This window comes from Varroa jacobsoni, unplaced genomic scaffold, assembly GCF_002532875.2.
Source record: "Varroa jacobsoni isolate VJ856 unplaced genomic scaffold, vjacob_1.0 scaffold_879, whole genome shotgun sequence".
NCBI classification, from domain to species: Eukaryota; Metazoa; Arthropoda; class Arachnida; order Mesostigmata; family Varroidae; genus Varroa; species Varroa jacobsoni.
Genome location: NW_019213781.1, coordinates 13,189 through 29,678, shown reverse-complemented (window position 1 = coordinate 29,678; position 16,490 = coordinate 13,189). Strand labels below are relative to the sequence as shown.

At 40.0% G+C, this 16,490-nt stretch overlaps 2 long non-coding RNA genes across 2 annotated transcripts in view; both read right to left on the bottom strand.

The window, feature by feature from the left end:
* LOC111264605 (uncharacterized) overlaps window positions 1-282 on the bottom strand; it is a 77,261-nt gene extending 76,979 nt beyond the window's left edge. Inside the window, exon 1 of the long non-coding RNA XR_002682945.2 lies at window positions 52-282. This is a non-coding gene — a long non-coding RNA (uncharacterized LOC111264605). The remainder of the gene's footprint in view (window positions 1-51) is intronic.
* Window positions 283-1,962: 1,680 nt separating this feature from the next.
* Window positions 1,963-3,634, bottom strand: LOC111264606 (uncharacterized). The gene is made up of 3 exons (XR_002682946.2): window positions 3,547-3,634; window positions 3,247-3,318; window positions 1,963-2,816 (listed from the first exon to the last, which is right to left on the bottom strand). It is a non-coding gene; the product is annotated as an uncharacterized LOC111264606 (long non-coding RNA).
* Between the last annotated feature and the right edge of the window lie 12,856 nt (window positions 3,635-16,490).

The following is a 16,490-nucleotide window of genomic DNA, read 5'->3' as shown; positions in this document are numbered from 1 at the left end:
TAAGGTATATATGTTATAATAAATCAATTTCACCGGATTGTGGGAACTCACCTTAGGCAGTTCGAGACTCTACGGTGCTCATCCAAATACAAAGTTCTTGGCGGATAAACAACTCATTTTCCTAAACTATTTAGTAAAAGGCGTCCTCGAGCTCTTCAGCCCGCAGATGAGTGCTGTGTGTTCACTAAGTAACTACTTCGGAGGATCTGATATTGAATCCTCGTTGTTCTTGAATTTTCTAACCAGTGGCCCGTGCTGTGCATTGTAGCAGCATTAGGGCAAAGTGTAGCTCAAAGCCTTATTGGATGTCGACCCGTCCGAAGGGAAACTTGGCCATCAGCCTTGGCGACGGCGGCGGCGGCGGCGGCGGCCAGAGGACGAGGGCAATGCACTTAAATCACTAGGAGTTGCTGGGCAAACAGACGCTCGTGGCAAGCCAACATAGTAATGTTAGCCTCTTTGGATAACAGAGAGCGGCGCTACGCCCGTGTGGGTTGTCCAGAGTAAACCAGCCCGTACGTACTTCGTTCATAGAAAGGACGTTGGACTCTATTGAAAACGATAAGGCGAGAAAAATTACCTTTTCCTTGATCTTCAGATAGACAATTCCAATAGCTTGAATGGATCATTTTTATCTAAGATTTAACGTGGAATTAGGTTTCTATGTTTCCAAATTGTATTGGTTTAGTTTTAGAATGTCCTGACCAGCAAGCAGAGGTAATTATCGATGAATTCGTCAATAAGTATAGTTAACCAGAGTAAGCACATTGGAATTTACAGACACTGCTAAAAAGTTAATCCTTTGATCGAACGGACTCGAGTAAGTAGCGTTTTTTAATTTATAAACATGAGACGTTTTTCGTGTAACCATGAAACACCGAAGGTTTCAATAGAAGTTTATTTCACTATATTTACTTTCTTATAATAAACTCGAAATGGTCTGCCCAGCAAATAGACTTCTAACAGGACTATCTGTATAGAAAAACTCTAGATGCATGCTAAAGAAATTTGTAAACAGACCTTTGGCAATTTTCTAATCAATGCCTACACAATAGATATCATGTATGGAAACGAAGTGCTTTCTAGCGCGACAAAAAATTGTTCCAGTCAAGATTACATACCGCTAGATAAGCTGCATCCTACTAGATCAATCGGTAATCTAATCGGTAATCTAATCGGTAATCGGTAAGTCTTGCGCTTTAATATAATTATACTTTATAGAATACTTTTTTTAATCGGAGTGAAGCTTTGTTAGTACAAGTACACGTCTTTATGATCCCGAGAAGTGAGCACTAAGACGGGAAAGAAAGGTAAACAAGTTGCCCATAGTTATCGTAAGAAAGCGATAGACAAAAACGGATCCCGAATACAGGAAACAGAGAATAACAATCAATCAAGGCAGGGAAGTCTACTCTTCTAAGCCAAGTTAGGTTTGTCGGCTTCTCACTCGTTCGGGTGAAGTCGAAGCTAGGCAGTTGAATGGGTTTGTTCTATTGTTAATTTTCATTGATTTGAGCTGAAATTGGGAATAAATCTCACTCGAACGAATCGACCAAACCCTTCGCATTATTGAACAGACCTTGCCCAAAAAAAACTCAGTAAACCGAAAAAGATTGTTCTCTCGCTTCCATTTCAAAGAGCACAGTCATCCATGATTAACTTTGCTAATATATTGGACCGTCTCAGTAAATTGATTAAATATGGCTTTTTGCTATAGTCGAGTCAGATTTCTTTCTCCGTTTTACTTGCGTTCTGAGGACAGCCATTTTAAATAGCAACTTCAGGAAATGATAGTAAACAAGTTTTGGACATTTCTGGTAACACAAATAACGATCACTCACTGCTATCGCAAATATTTTATACACAAAAGTTAACACCTAACATAAACTATCTAGCCTACTACGCTGGCTGTAATACCTTTTTCCGTATTACTGTTGTTACATAAGTTTTCGTAAACCTAGAGGTCCTTACTATCATAAGTTTTAGTGGTTATCCCTTGAAGGACACGCAAATAACAAATCTGTAGCTGCGGTTATCGAAGGCGGCGTTTAGGTTTGATAAGCTTACTTTAATTAAAAAAAATCTCTAAATTGATGGAATGTTCGAAGTATTTAGCGTGCGAAACGGTAGCTTTTTAAAAAGAACAAATAATCTATGTCTTTGCTGCAGCTGAATGAAAAGAAAAAAACAACGGTAGCTTCCTTTTTATTTCACATATAGCTCGAATGTACAATTGATAGATAGTACGGATACGATGATGGTACCGACAGCGTTACGTAACACAGTATAAGGATCTGTTATGCAGCCTTCTTATTATATTTATCGCCAGAGAAACTAAGGCGTCATAATATTGTTCTTAACAGTAACATAACCGTAAACGAAATATACTGTAGCATTTCAATGTAAATACGCGTCTTTCTCTAATGCTGAATTTATACATATTCTTGATGAATATGCTCACAACTTCATCCAGCATACACATCTGTATCAACAGCAAATACTTCAAGATGATATGCCTATGCTACAAGCAATATGAATATCCCGTAATTCGTCACGTTTGGACGGGCCATATCTAAAAAGGAAAAAAGGCATATGATGGGCTGAGGCGGCTTGTAAGAATATTTTGCGATGAGTTAGTGGACCTGCCTCTGGCCACTACGCAGACACGGAGGCAACGCAACTCGAGGAACATCATTCTCAAGGGAAATTGGATCATCCATAGTGAATCGTACTGGAAGCACTAGTACCTTCTAGAAAGAAATCACTCCGTTCCAAAAGAATATCCCCCTGGGGCGCGATAAAAATATATCGATGTCCTGAAAAAGAATACCCGCGAAATGAACGAAATACAAGCTCAATGTACCATAGCTAATAAAGCCAGTAAAACTGAATCTATGATTATATGCGTGTAATTCTCGATTCACATATCGAGGGAAACATACTTGACGGCATCCTGTAGATTCCAACTGATTCATATATCTGAATGATTCAAACCATTAGGTGCAAAAATAATTTCGGTCCAGCTAAATGGAACATCAACCGATATGCACGACGCCAACAAGCATTTTCCTAATGATTTTTGAAGGCACACTGCAAGGGCTGATTCCGAAAATTCGTTTACTGAAGAGAATAGCTGAGGATTAGATAGAAGTCACAAACAGGCATGCTCAACAGGCCAAGAGGCTTCAGCCTCAATAAACATAACGAGAACTCAACGTGTTGATCAAGGACATAGCCTACACTAACCTGAATCAGTTCCTGAATGTCTGGCATATCATCGGCCGGAAACAACGCGTATCTGTTTGGAGCTTTCCCATGCTAATAGACAGAAAGTACGAAAATGTTACCTTATTTAGGATAGAGTGCCTAACCGTGCTTTAACCCTGTACATTGATTCAATGTATTTTACATGAAAAAAAACGCTAAGCCTTTATTCGAACATAGGTTTAGGCGATGAATAACAGGAAACATCTTTACATAGTAGAAGCTGACACTTCTGAAGCTTCGATGCTATAGGAAAGTAGTTACCATAACGCCTTTCGCTACCTTTTGTTCCTTCTGCGATGATTAGCCGACTATGATAGGCAAGCCGTCCCTGTTCGCGCGTTTTCACTACCCCTCCGCGACGCAACCGCTGACTAACATTTTAACAGATGATTGAGTTGCTAATGATGAGTGAAATCAAAATTATACGCAGAGAAGTATCCTGTGAGTGGTCATGCGCCAGTGATCTCAGTTTCAGAGTATTGCCTTCGATACCCGCAATTCGTGTCCGTCAACAGCACAGACGATAGAAAAGACCAATTAAAAACTCATCACCTACTCTGTTGTCACTTGGCTTCGCAGACCTCGAGTAGCCCAAAAGGTGTCAAGTAACTAGTTTTTTTGGTATTGAGGTCAGCTTCGGACACGGATCGATGGGGCCGCTTAGATGGTAAAAACAGCTTAGCACAGATGAATGTACCAAGGATTTTTGGCAGCTCATCGTAGTAAGATATAAGTTTTTTTTTTTTTCTCGTATTAATATAGATACGTGACTGTATCAAATCGCAATCAAAGGAGCTACAAGAGACACAGTTTCATCTTAGCTTTTAAACTAGCCCGGACCTAATTGAGAAAAGGACTCGACCTGTATAGTACGAATATGTTTATTGGTGCACATTTATAGGTGCACCAATAAACATGTCAGACTCCAACGAAAAATAAATACGCATAGGTAAAGCATACCACACGTCAATGGCGCGCGACGTCTTAAGATTGTAGCTATAGGCAACTTGCTATAGAAACCCTCTTTTTGCAATAATAGCTTTTGTAACTAGCTGTTAATTTACATCGCAACACGATGGATATCTAAATATAAATGTCCACAGCATTTTCGCTAATGTCCGTAAGAATGACTGTATTTATATAGTAAACTTGTTGGGAAACTTTACGTCATATATTGAACAATGCTGAAAAACTAATGTGGACGGTACCCACTTCACGCATCGATTTCTTTGCATACTTTTATTCAGCTCAGATAGATGTACTAGTAGATACCTGAAAACGGTTGAATTACTGTTTTGCCAACGGTTCTCTTTGTATAATAGCATAGACGAACACTCATATTTACCACGGAAAAACAAAACAAAGTTCAGCTCGTTGAAGTTATTCTAATGACCCGAAACGTGTTGACGCAGTATCACGTCAGCCCGTCGAAAGCAAAATATGTAGGTACCGACCTTTGAGAGACCAATTCTAGTGAAAGTTGATTATATGGTAACAATGCAAAGTATCAATACAGACAGCCAATGACGATAGATAGGACGGTGGTGTGCCTGCTACGGTTGTTATCCACCTGATGGCGCATTGGCCAAAACTATTAACTGCGCTCATCGATTCCGCGATCCTCTTCTGCCGCATTATATAATTTTGCTTCAGTTGATACAAAGCATATATTACGTATATGAGTCCAGTAGTAACGGTCACACCTGGCCAAGGAGAAGGTTCCATTGTGCCGCTAACGTAGAATGAGCTATAATTTGTCAAGCCATTGAATCCGCATGTACACTTGTCAAAGGAATGGCTGGGTTTCCGTATTATATGTCATTCAAATGCAGGAGTGAACGCCATGATTTCTTGTGACTATCAATATACGGCGGGCAAGAGTGCGTTACTCAATTAGTACTTGCGAAGTTCTACCACTACAGTGGTTCGCTTTTTTGTGCTCTGATCCATTTTGTGACCAGTCTTTTAACTACGACATCAGCAGCGAGAACAGTATACGTATTTCGACAACATATGGTACCGTTAAGCTCTTTCACAACCCGGTACCTTCGGGTTTTGAGATTAGAGCTCTCGAGTTTGAATAGCTATGAGACTATTATTCAGCGAAAACGAGTGCCGTGTCAATACCGCAACCTTTCAACTGTAATACTTTGCATAACTCCACTCCACATCTACCGTTTCTGCAAGCGATTGGAGCAAAAATGCGTCGACTCAATAGAAAGCTATCATAGCCTTCTGTTTTTGTTGTATAAGGGCTAGACAGCTCCCACAGTGACGGAAAGAGAAACTACACATAGCAGCAACGATTTCTACAGTTTTCTCATTATCCATTATTAATTTACATCGCATATTTAGGGAGGCCTACTGCGAGTTGCAATATCTAAGTGTCCACGTCATAGAGTTAAATGAATATCCTATGAAGTTTTTGAAATTACGTGCCCATACATGTTTAATATAAAAACAAATATCTACCACTTTTATCTAATGAATATCTATTACTATCTCCCATTACTATTAACAGAATCTAAGAGAAGAGTCAGAGCGTAGCTATGCTAAAGAGAGGTCACCGGCAAGCCCTTGCTATAGTGGTACGTATCCAAAACAAACATTTACTGGTATGTGTCCGATTTCAACACGTTTTTATATTACTGGCACTTATTCGAGGTCATGTTAGGAAAGATAGGCTTTTGATAATTCAAAGCATGTTCAGAGCTACTGCTGAAGCCGAGGTTCAGCTTTATGATGCCGGAATGGTTACATTTAGATATGGAATTATTTCCGTTTACAAATGCTTGCCGAACGTTTCAAGTGATTAACGTGTTTCCGTATTTCTATATTCTAAAATAAATAAAATAAAAATTCTAAAAGTAATATTCACGGATCGTACTAAACGTCTATATTTGACAATTGTGAAATAGCTACTTATATTGACTAGTGATTTATTGAAGTCTGGCTGTCACTCAGCGCGCATAACTGTCTGAACGGTAAGATCGAGTCTATTAAAAAATATCCAGAGATGTAATTACCTATGCTTATGTACACTGAAGATCTATCAACACAGCGAAGACATTTAGTTTCAAGAGAAGCTTTGTGCTCCCCCTGCGATTCAATAGTCGTTATCGCCTAGGCCTGCTATAATTTTTATACTGATGAACTTGCCTTTATAGATAGATTTTTTGACGCGTTATGGGTGTTCGCAGACCATTGTTTTGTGGATGATTTTAACCTTAGGCAAACTTCTGTTCCTAGATACAATTTTGGTTCTCGTGATTAGATTGCTTCACTTCAAGTTGGTAACTGACATTCACGCTCCGCGTTTGACGAGCCAACGTCGTAATTTTATAAAACAAACACTAACATTGGTTCTCTTTTGGCTCTAAGACCGATTTTTTTTTGGTATATACCCTGTACATATATAATGCCACTACCAGAAGTTTATTAGATATGACTATGGTTTCTATTATATACCATCAATCCATATTTAAGAAAAAAAGACATTTTTTGTCAGATCTGGCCAATGCATGATCAGTTCGAATGATTTTAGATTACGGGAACTTTTACAGCCACTGGCTCTATTTGTAATAGCATCAAACTTTCTTCGATGATGCGGTAGATATAGAGCAATCCCCTAAGATCACGTATGCCAATCTTTCACAATTAATTGCCTTGCGAAATTACGCCAAAGTGTGTGTGTGTGTGTGTCAGATAAACCGTTCTTGTAACTTCTAAAAATATATAGGTTTTTTAAAAAATAAATATTTTTTAAAAAACCTATATATTGAAAAGAAATGTAGACAAGACAATATTAATACCGTGGTCCTTTATATGCGCTCAGTACCAAACATTCGTGTGACAACAAGTAATTTTAGAGAATAAATTCCCAGCCATTTGAACGTTAATTGGGTTTTCCCGAAATAGAGTTCCGTCTATTTAGCTTGAATAGCAAGCAACATTGCAATTTTACATTTAGTTGCACAGTATTTTCGCCTGTAGAGGTTCCTCATATTCAAAGAAGCATACTAGGTTCTTATAATCACTGGCTCCGCCGACTAAAGATCTGCTCTGTGATACAATACAATAGCTCTGAATTAGTTTCGAGTTATTACACAAACATTTGTATGAAGTTGATTCCACGTTTGCGCCTAGTGAAACTCTCGTTTAAAACTATAGATATTTTCAAAACGAACAGTACACGCAGAGCTCAGTAAACACTCAGGACACGAGAAAGACTCGAGATGGCACGACAATGGACACGTTGAAAAAGTACCTTTTAACGTTTATTTTATATATATTATTTTTCATGGAACGATATGGGATAGAAATTTATGCCAGATCAGTAACACCGTTTTACCCTGTAAACAGCTGAATAGTATAAGAGAGTAACCGTTACTTCTAAGTCGCTTCCCGAAACAACTTTCTAATACAAAATTTCTATAGAAAACATAATATGCCTTATGCTGTTAGTCGTTATTATATTTCTTTTACCTGTGCATTCAGGTCGGGTGGGTCACTTTATGTATTTCAACATGGCCTAACAACCCTTTCAAATTTGCCTTTCATAAAACTTGCAGTCACAGAAACAAAGGTTGTTTAATATCGGATTTTTCTACCGGAAGAACTTAATAATTTGCTTTGAATTAAAAAAGTACTGCTGTTGTCAACAAAACGGGTCTCGGAGTATTACGAAATGGTGTTTACAACAGGAAGAGAAGTGAAACAGACGAATGGCAAATTTTTAATACTAAACATTTTATACTGGATTCCTAAGCGATCGCTAATAAAAAAGTTACATTGCACTTGCAGGTATTCGTTAAGTTAACGAACGCCCTATTGCGTTAAGGCGCAGTATGTATTCTGTTCAAGAGGGCACAGCAGGTTCACATGTAAGTTAAAGGACGGTGCCGTTGGCCTTTTCACCCGATGTTGGTAACTACCTCTTAGCCTATACGCTGACACAAAGAAGTGTACGTTAAAAATTTTAGCGTCGAAGTTAGAATGAGATCATTATCGAGCACCGTTCGACGTCGAACGTGACTATTTCACCCTTAATTGCCTATGATCGCGATAACTGTAACAGCACCCCGTTCAAACTAATTACGTCAGGCCCAGTGATTGATGCATTGCAAAAAGAAATACAGTGATATAAATGTTAATTGTGATTTCCAAATTAATCTTCGATATAAGTTACATTTTGGGGGTAAAGGAATAGAGTGCTTTCGGTCGGTACAAAATAGGCTACATTGGCTACGCTGTAATCGATCACACATCATTGTAGAGACATGGGCAACAAAAGCGGAACAAGAAATCTTTATTTAGAAAGGCTGGCTACTAATTACTCTGAGTGTGAGACAACGCGCTCGCCTTATTAATGAAGTGGAAAACACTGAACTATTTTTATTACAATTCATTTTAGACCCTATTTTCTTGATTACTTCAGTTTTGCAAGTATCTCATTGAAAAGCAGTAGGAATGATGAGGGAGGGTAGTGTCATCAGCTCTATAACTACTCTGGTAATTATATGCTTAGATTAAGCGTTTGGCACTATTCTGTATAGTCCTCAAAATTCGTTGTTTTTTACTCAGTCATCACGTTGGGCTGTCAAAAGCTGACTACTCGTACCGCTCTAAATAGCCGCCTATTATAATCATCTAGATGTGGAGAGCTTGGTTCATTCTTTTTGTACACGTATGTTACATCTTATCAACATTGCGGTGTTGCTCTCATCCAGTTATTATGTACGCTACTTGGAAGCCGATGAACAGCCTAGATAAACCTTACGTATCGATATCAGATTCTTCTAGACATATTCTTCTATACATAAAAAGAAGTTCGTATTTCCTGTTACTCTTCGTTACCCTTCCGCGCAAGCCATCAGGAGTAACTGTGCGCGGTAACTATTGCGTCACCGACACGGCACACGTGCGCGTGGTAGCTAATGAGCTGTTCTCACTTCGAGAGATTAACGTTGTTCTTCAAAGGCCAAGTTTATCTTGATCGCCATCCACTCAGTAACCGAAGGAAAGCATTGTTGCCGCTGGTGACAACGGCTTCCCCAAGTATCGCCAGCGGCGCGGCCGCCAACAATGACTGACAGCGTTAGAAACGTCGGGTAAGCTGAAGAAGAGTTTCCGGACAGATTTGACGATAACACCCAGCTGGCTCTCTCACGCAAAAGTGTCTCGGTAAGAACACCGATGTCTGTAAGAGAACGCTGTTCGAAAAGATATGGACCTGCCATGGAATATCAATGTAAGGTGGGACAAATAAGGATGTAAAGATAAGCCGGTTAGGAAAGCAGGCCAGTGTTTCTAGTCTGCGTATCGTCATGCTTGTCGCTAGTGATACCGGAAAAAAGCCACCACTGCCTTCGGTGGCACTGAAGCAGGAGCAAGACAGGATCGGCAGAAGAACGGGGGGTCTTACCTTAGTCATATCGCTCTGGGCAAAAAAACCTTGCGTGCTGCTTCTGGTACACAGTCCCACTTCGGAAACGACAGGAGCATTTAAGATAGTTCGGCTCAAAGGGAGAGAGATGCAGAGATTGAAAGCAGAAGCGGATAACGGATGTAACAGAAGTAAAAGTCGAGGAAAAAGGTTATTGATTTTTGACCGCTAGACCCGACGGGACCGCGAGGGATGCTGTATTTGAATCAATCTACTTTGACAGCAAGTGGTACGCTCCCGTACTTGTCCGTTGTTTCATACGCACACGCAGCCGCGATCGTTACCATAGTGATGAATGTGAGAGCGGCCCCGCAAAGAAACCTTTCTGTCAGGCGAGCTACTGTCCTGTAACGTGCCATTTCCCGTTCAATGAAACGTAGTGACGTTCGGTTATTCTAACAGCGTTCGCTTTTTCCTCTAGGTTATTTCACTCTATAAAGAACCGCTAAAAGTATTAAAAATCTCTCAAAATGAATAGCTAGCAACAGCGTCTCAATCACTTATTGATGTCGCTAAGGAAGGACGTTCTCACTATATTTCGGTAGGTGTAAAGCTTTCGAATGGACGAGAGTAATTATATCAAGACAAGTAACGTATAGGTTATGGTATTTCCAGATAAACATGCAGAATCAATCCGATCCGACATTGTATTATCTACGCAACGACAACCTCGCACGTTTTGCGGGAATGACAATATAGAGATGATTAAAAAAGATCAGTAACATCATTTCTTTGCCCCGATGCAAAAACAACTGACAAAATGTGTTAGAGCTTCCGAAACGAAAGATGGCTTCTACCTACATGTCGAATGCATACGGAACGTAATTTATATGAGTTATTATTTACGCCATAACATTAATTCGTGTTTGACCCTGATCACAGCATTTAGGGTGGCGAAAAATACAGTTTAATGATTATAGATCAATGAGCACATAGATACGTTTTCTAGTTGTCGTTCACTTAGCTCTGAATGAGGGCGGAAGGGAAAAATCGAAGCGGTCTGCGAGTGTGCCCTTGAAGCAGCCGTCCGGTCGACCAGCAGCAATTGGAATAAGGTAAAACATATGTCTAATGACCTGTGAACGGCAGCCAAACTTAACCATGCATTTCTGCACAGTCATTTCATTTGTTTGCATTCCTTGTTCTTTTATCTGGATCACGCACACACAACGGTACAATGGTGAACTCATATATTTGGCACGTTAACGTTAACAGTGGTTTAGATGGTAAAGAGCCGTGATAGGATTTCTAAGCCCCGGGTGAGACGGCTGTAGCTGGCCATTGAATATATACCAAAATATGGGTATCATGGTAAATCCGTCTCTGATGATCTAAGAAGACGTGGCACCCAAAAACGATGCATATAAAGACTGCAGGAGAGATCTATGGCTAATTGTTCGTGACTCACGGATGGGTTGACGATCCGTAACTGGACCTGGAGACCGCGTGACTTCCTTTGATTGTTCTTCAACTACATAGTTGATGCACAAGTTCGAAACGCTATGGTTGATAGCTTCGTAATGAAAACAGATTAAAAAACTTCGCTGTTTGCTTTAGAAGAGCTGGCTTGTAAAGTGGACAGTTTTATCTTAGTGTTCTATCTGACACACAAGAATAAGCATTAAGGCAAAATAAATTAAAAAAAAAAAACATGCTATTAGATCAAATGAGCCTTTTCAGAGCTCCTAGCTATCGATGAATTCGTATAGATGCTTTATTGGTAATACTATTCGAATGACGCCGTGCGATTCGCAATATTTTTTTTATTATTTAATTTTCGCTTAGTAGCTAAACGGCACTACCAATAAATCTACGACACTTGGTTAGACCCTATTCTATCTATAATTCGAATCTAGTAGAAACATCTACTAGTAGTAGATCCTACTAATCATGTAGTTTCAGCCGCAACAATCGTGTGAGATCGGGCGCCAAAGGAGCAAGTAAAGGTGTATGAAGATAAAAACTCATAGGAAGACTGTTAACACAGTTAAATTAAAGTTCTTCACAACTCAAGTTAAATCAAGTAAATAACCATACGGATATCTAATAGGCATTATTGAATTAGACAGTATGCACAGTAAGGTTATAAAACTTGGCTTCTTTAGAGCTACATTACTTTGCTTGCTTATAATATTTTTACTCCACCACAAAGACATTGCTATCTCGGTAGATGTACATTACCAGTTAAAGCCGTTAGCTTTGTGTAATGCTCCGATAGGCCAGCAGAATGCACCGCGTGTCGACGATTTCAACCTTCATCCAGCGTTTTCCAAAATACCGTCGTTTGTATGTTTTCCCTTGTCTCTCTCTCTCTCTCTCTCTACGGGTCTCTTTCGATTTCTATCTCTACATCCTGTGTATAGCTAATTTAAATCATTACCACTCAGTTTGCAAAGAAGTGAACAGGGCTTGGGGAGCCCCGTTCTCATCGAACGTGCGTAGAATTCGAACGAGCGAACGGGGTCCTCTTACTACAGCCTGCGCTACTTCTGCCGCTCAAGCAGTTGCCATTGCCGCCGCAGCAGATAGTAGCGACCAATTCGGTAATGTCTAAGCACCGCTGTGGTGAACTCGCCTGCCGGTGGTTGGGAGCAACGCTACCGCTAGAGAACAAGAAGTGATTTCATCGGACGTGTTGAGCTTTCCGTTTCGAGGAAAGGCATAAAATCTCTGTAAAGCCAAGTAAGAGACTAATGCGAGAAAGGATAGGCACCAACGGGACTAGAAGGGTCTCGAACGAGAGGTTGTTTCCAACTAATCTGACATCTCGCTAACGAAATGCATGCAGTTATAGATCCTTCACCCTCTCTCTTTGTCTATTCTAACTCGACTTTTTCCTTTCTCTAAACCTGTATGATTCGTCGCTTTTCGACGCGGTTAATTCGAGTAAAGTGGTTTGAATGCAAGCCTTAAACATATCGTTTTGCTTCATCCCAGCATTGTTATGGCGCTCGTCACGTATAGCATTAACTGTTCGCGTTCCGCGAGTTCTGCAGCGAACGATTAACCGAAATGTAGATATGACTACAACATAAGACGTATAGGAACTATTTGTAACTCCCTGAGCTATTGAACCTCTTTTATTAGGGAAACATTTTTCCAACAGGCCCATGACAGCCATACAAGCAGCTATAAAGCCTAATAATCATAATAATACCCTATATTCCTTATTTTTCGTTCATTTCTCGTTTTCCTATCGGGTAATAATATTCTGTCAACGTTGAGATTCGAAGCACTGTAACAGACGCTCATTAGTTATGCTTACCATGGCAACGCATCCAAACGAGAAGGACCGCGCCGCTTCTCTCATCATCAAATGCGGACATTATATATGTATATACATATATCAGCTTGAATCGGTCCGCAGTACGCTTAAAATGCGGGGGTACATTTATCAGCGTTTTCCGTGTCCCCGCCGGGATCCTCGTTAGAAGGGAGTACGGCACTTAACAGGTTTCCGGGTACAAAGATTACTCCGAACGCATTATACAGGCAATCTTACTATTTACGTATGTATTATTCTATTTATTGTGAAATCACCATAGAAAGGAGTCAGTGAGTTTTCAGTGTAGAACTTGAAGAGTTAGGACACACAAATTACGGTTTAGATTTGCCAAACTAACTGCGTGAATAGCTAGTCTCACTATTCTCCTTAACCGCTTCTTGCTAAGGAAGAAAGTACTTGGAGCACGCCAAAAAAAAGGCCTTGTTCGAACAAGAAAGATAATATTGATTCTAGTCTGTTCTCATGACACACGCTGTTAACGTGGCCACATTTTTTTTTGGTCTTTAAAAGCAGAGAGAATGTGAATTGTAAACCAATACGTCAAACCCTGCCCACAAACATAAAATGCCGTTCTTCTTCCGAACTAAGTAAATTTTTTTCAACAGTCAACACATTTATATATGTACGTGGTCGAAACCTTGCGTTGGAAACATTGATGATCAGATAACGAAGATGATCGTTATAATCGATACGGAAATGCGCGAAGTGAGCAGAAAAAAAAATCAAAAATCAACGATTTAGTTTGTATTTAGCTTCGAGTTATCACATTTGGCGGTTGTGCCATTACCCAGCTGAGGTTATGACGGAGATGAGTACGAGAAAGATCACCAATCGTTCTGTTATGGCGAGATCGATTTTTGAGTAAGCATCCTGCGAAAAACGAGAACAGTATACGGCAGTCTGAGTGCAAATCTTCCCCTCTGTAAAGGCCCAGATATAGAATGCGTGATCTCCAACAGACTTTTCTGTTAGCCAGCCAACTGTTCCATACTGAAAACAGTCTGTTTGTTTGACGTTACGATGCATATTGTGAACTACAAAGTAATATGCTTAGCTTTATTAGCGTAAATATGTATTAATAAGTGACTAATTATCAATTCAATGTATATCAACCTTACTGTATAAGTATACAAGAAAATGTCTTAGATCCGATATGTAGGACATCAAAAGCGTAGAAGACAAATGCGTAAAATCAATAAAGATAAGACTACTATGGAAATCTAGTGAGCCGTGACAGTCTCTTGACATTTTCTTCGATGAACGTGACAGATCTACTAAAAGAGAAAAGACCGGGAATTATCCAATTTTTTTCCCGAGAATTTAGAACTTGGAAAGACCGAATTTGAGAACATTCCAGGCCCCCGAGCAATCGTAGTGTTTCACAGTCGGCGAACTTCTTATGGCAGGATAACGGATTAAAAGAGACAAGAAAGACGCATTGAAAGGCAGGTGCTTCTGTGACAATTACCGAAGCCCTTTTTAAGGTTTCTGGTTTGACAGTTAAGATTCTGGTAGGCCACAGATGTTTTTCAAGGTTAAGGGGATATTCGAAACAATGCAAGGAGGTAAGGTAGCCCATTTAAGTTACAGGATGGCATACTACCGCTTAAGTTGCTTTCTAGGAAAACGAAGTACGTCAGAAAGGCAACGAGAAAGAATAAGGACTTTTCCTTGATAGTGCTTCTGGACTTGAGAACTGTATCCAACAGGATGCTGTGGAAAGCTACTCTTGGTTCCCTGCGAAACGAACACGTTGCAGCCAACCTTCCCAGAGTGATTTCTAGGTAGCTTAGGTATTGGGTCATCTGTAAAGGGAGCTCATAGCTGCCTATAACAGTGGGGCTGACGCAAAGATCCAGCTTGGGTCACTTAGTTTGAAACATATCATATGATGCCCTGCTTCGACTAGAGTATCTTTCTTCGAAGATACGACTTCTTACTTCCTTTACTTAGATCATCTGGAAACAACGGCTAAGGCTCGAAGACCTAAAGCGGTATAGGAAAATAAGGTGCAAACAAGACGCTATCTAAGGTAGCGGCATGGATGCTGTCTAAAGTGACACTTACAAAAAGCCAAGCTAAATCACTTATGAGAAAAAAGCACTGTCGGGACCTGACATTCGTGGTAGAAGAAAATATCATTCGTATAATTAAAAAATACAGGCGCCTAGAGGTATACCTTTAGCAGATGATTCGAACCATGGCGTCGTCCAGGTGCGAGCTCAAGGCTACAAACGTATTTGCGCAATTGTGAGGGACTGTGCCCAACACTAACTTGCCAGAGAAAGGAAAAGGAACCTTCTTGCGTAGGTAGTTAGGTCTGACACTTTTTCGAGACTCCAGTCTTGATACTTCTCGATACGGCCGCGTCGCACATAGGCAAGCCTTAGAAAAGACTCAGTGCACCCTTGTCTTATTATTATTATTTTTTTTTTATTATATATTTATTATTATTTTTTACAAATCGTAGCTACCAGATCATATAACCAGCATAGTTGCTTTGATTTTGGGAAGCTACATTCATTGGGATCATAAGGACAAACAAAAAAAGTATATCCTGGGCCGCCCCTATCCTATTGGCCATAGCCGGACGCCTTTCTTGGATAAATTACCTGATGTGGTCGTGCTGTTCATTGTGCGTAACTGAGCCAACGGTTTTGTTGTTTGACAGAAGCTCATAGGAAAACAGCCTTTTGCAATAACTCCAGATGCACAATGCAATCTTCCTTGGATGAAGTTCAGCCCTGGCTCTTGTGTGAAAACGCTACCACATTTTGGCTGTAATTTGCCCTGAATGACGTTATTGTAAATTATTTCTTTACATCACCCGTCGCCATCTTTGCAAAAAAAAGAGTATTGATTTTTTCAAATAAAAACTAAGGTAATAAAATGTTAGGAGTTAGTTTAGATGGACTTTGCTGGAATTATATGCGTTTTTCTCCAACAATCATATAAAACGGCATAGTGATAATATGTTATTGGCATTATTTATCAACACTGAAATTTGAATCAGCGGTGGCCGCATGCTTATGGTTACCATATCAATGAACTCATGAAATGTGTATTAGCCATTTAGATTACGTTGTTTACTGGGAAAGGTTGTCCTCATTTAACTGTAGATGTTCGGCCGTACGCGTACGATTCATCAGATAGTGATGGGTCAAATCATAGGAGACCCAGATGTCAGCTCGGTGGACGTATTCGCTGCTTGTTAGATGTTTTCAGACAGTTCATTTGGATGCTTGCGTGTTTCCTGCAGTTTAACGAAGGCCGAGCCGTAAGTTCTGATCGATCACAGTGAAAATCGTAGCATGCTTATAACCAAAAAATTGACCAGCACGTACCGTGCCTTCGATGCTAAAGTTACCACTTCGAAATACATAAGGGAGCGACTTCCTGACCTTATAATTCGAATGAAAATGTTTGTACCCCATAAATTTTCTCACCAGTTTGGGGGCGCACTCGAACCTCTCTGGAGATAACACTTCAAAA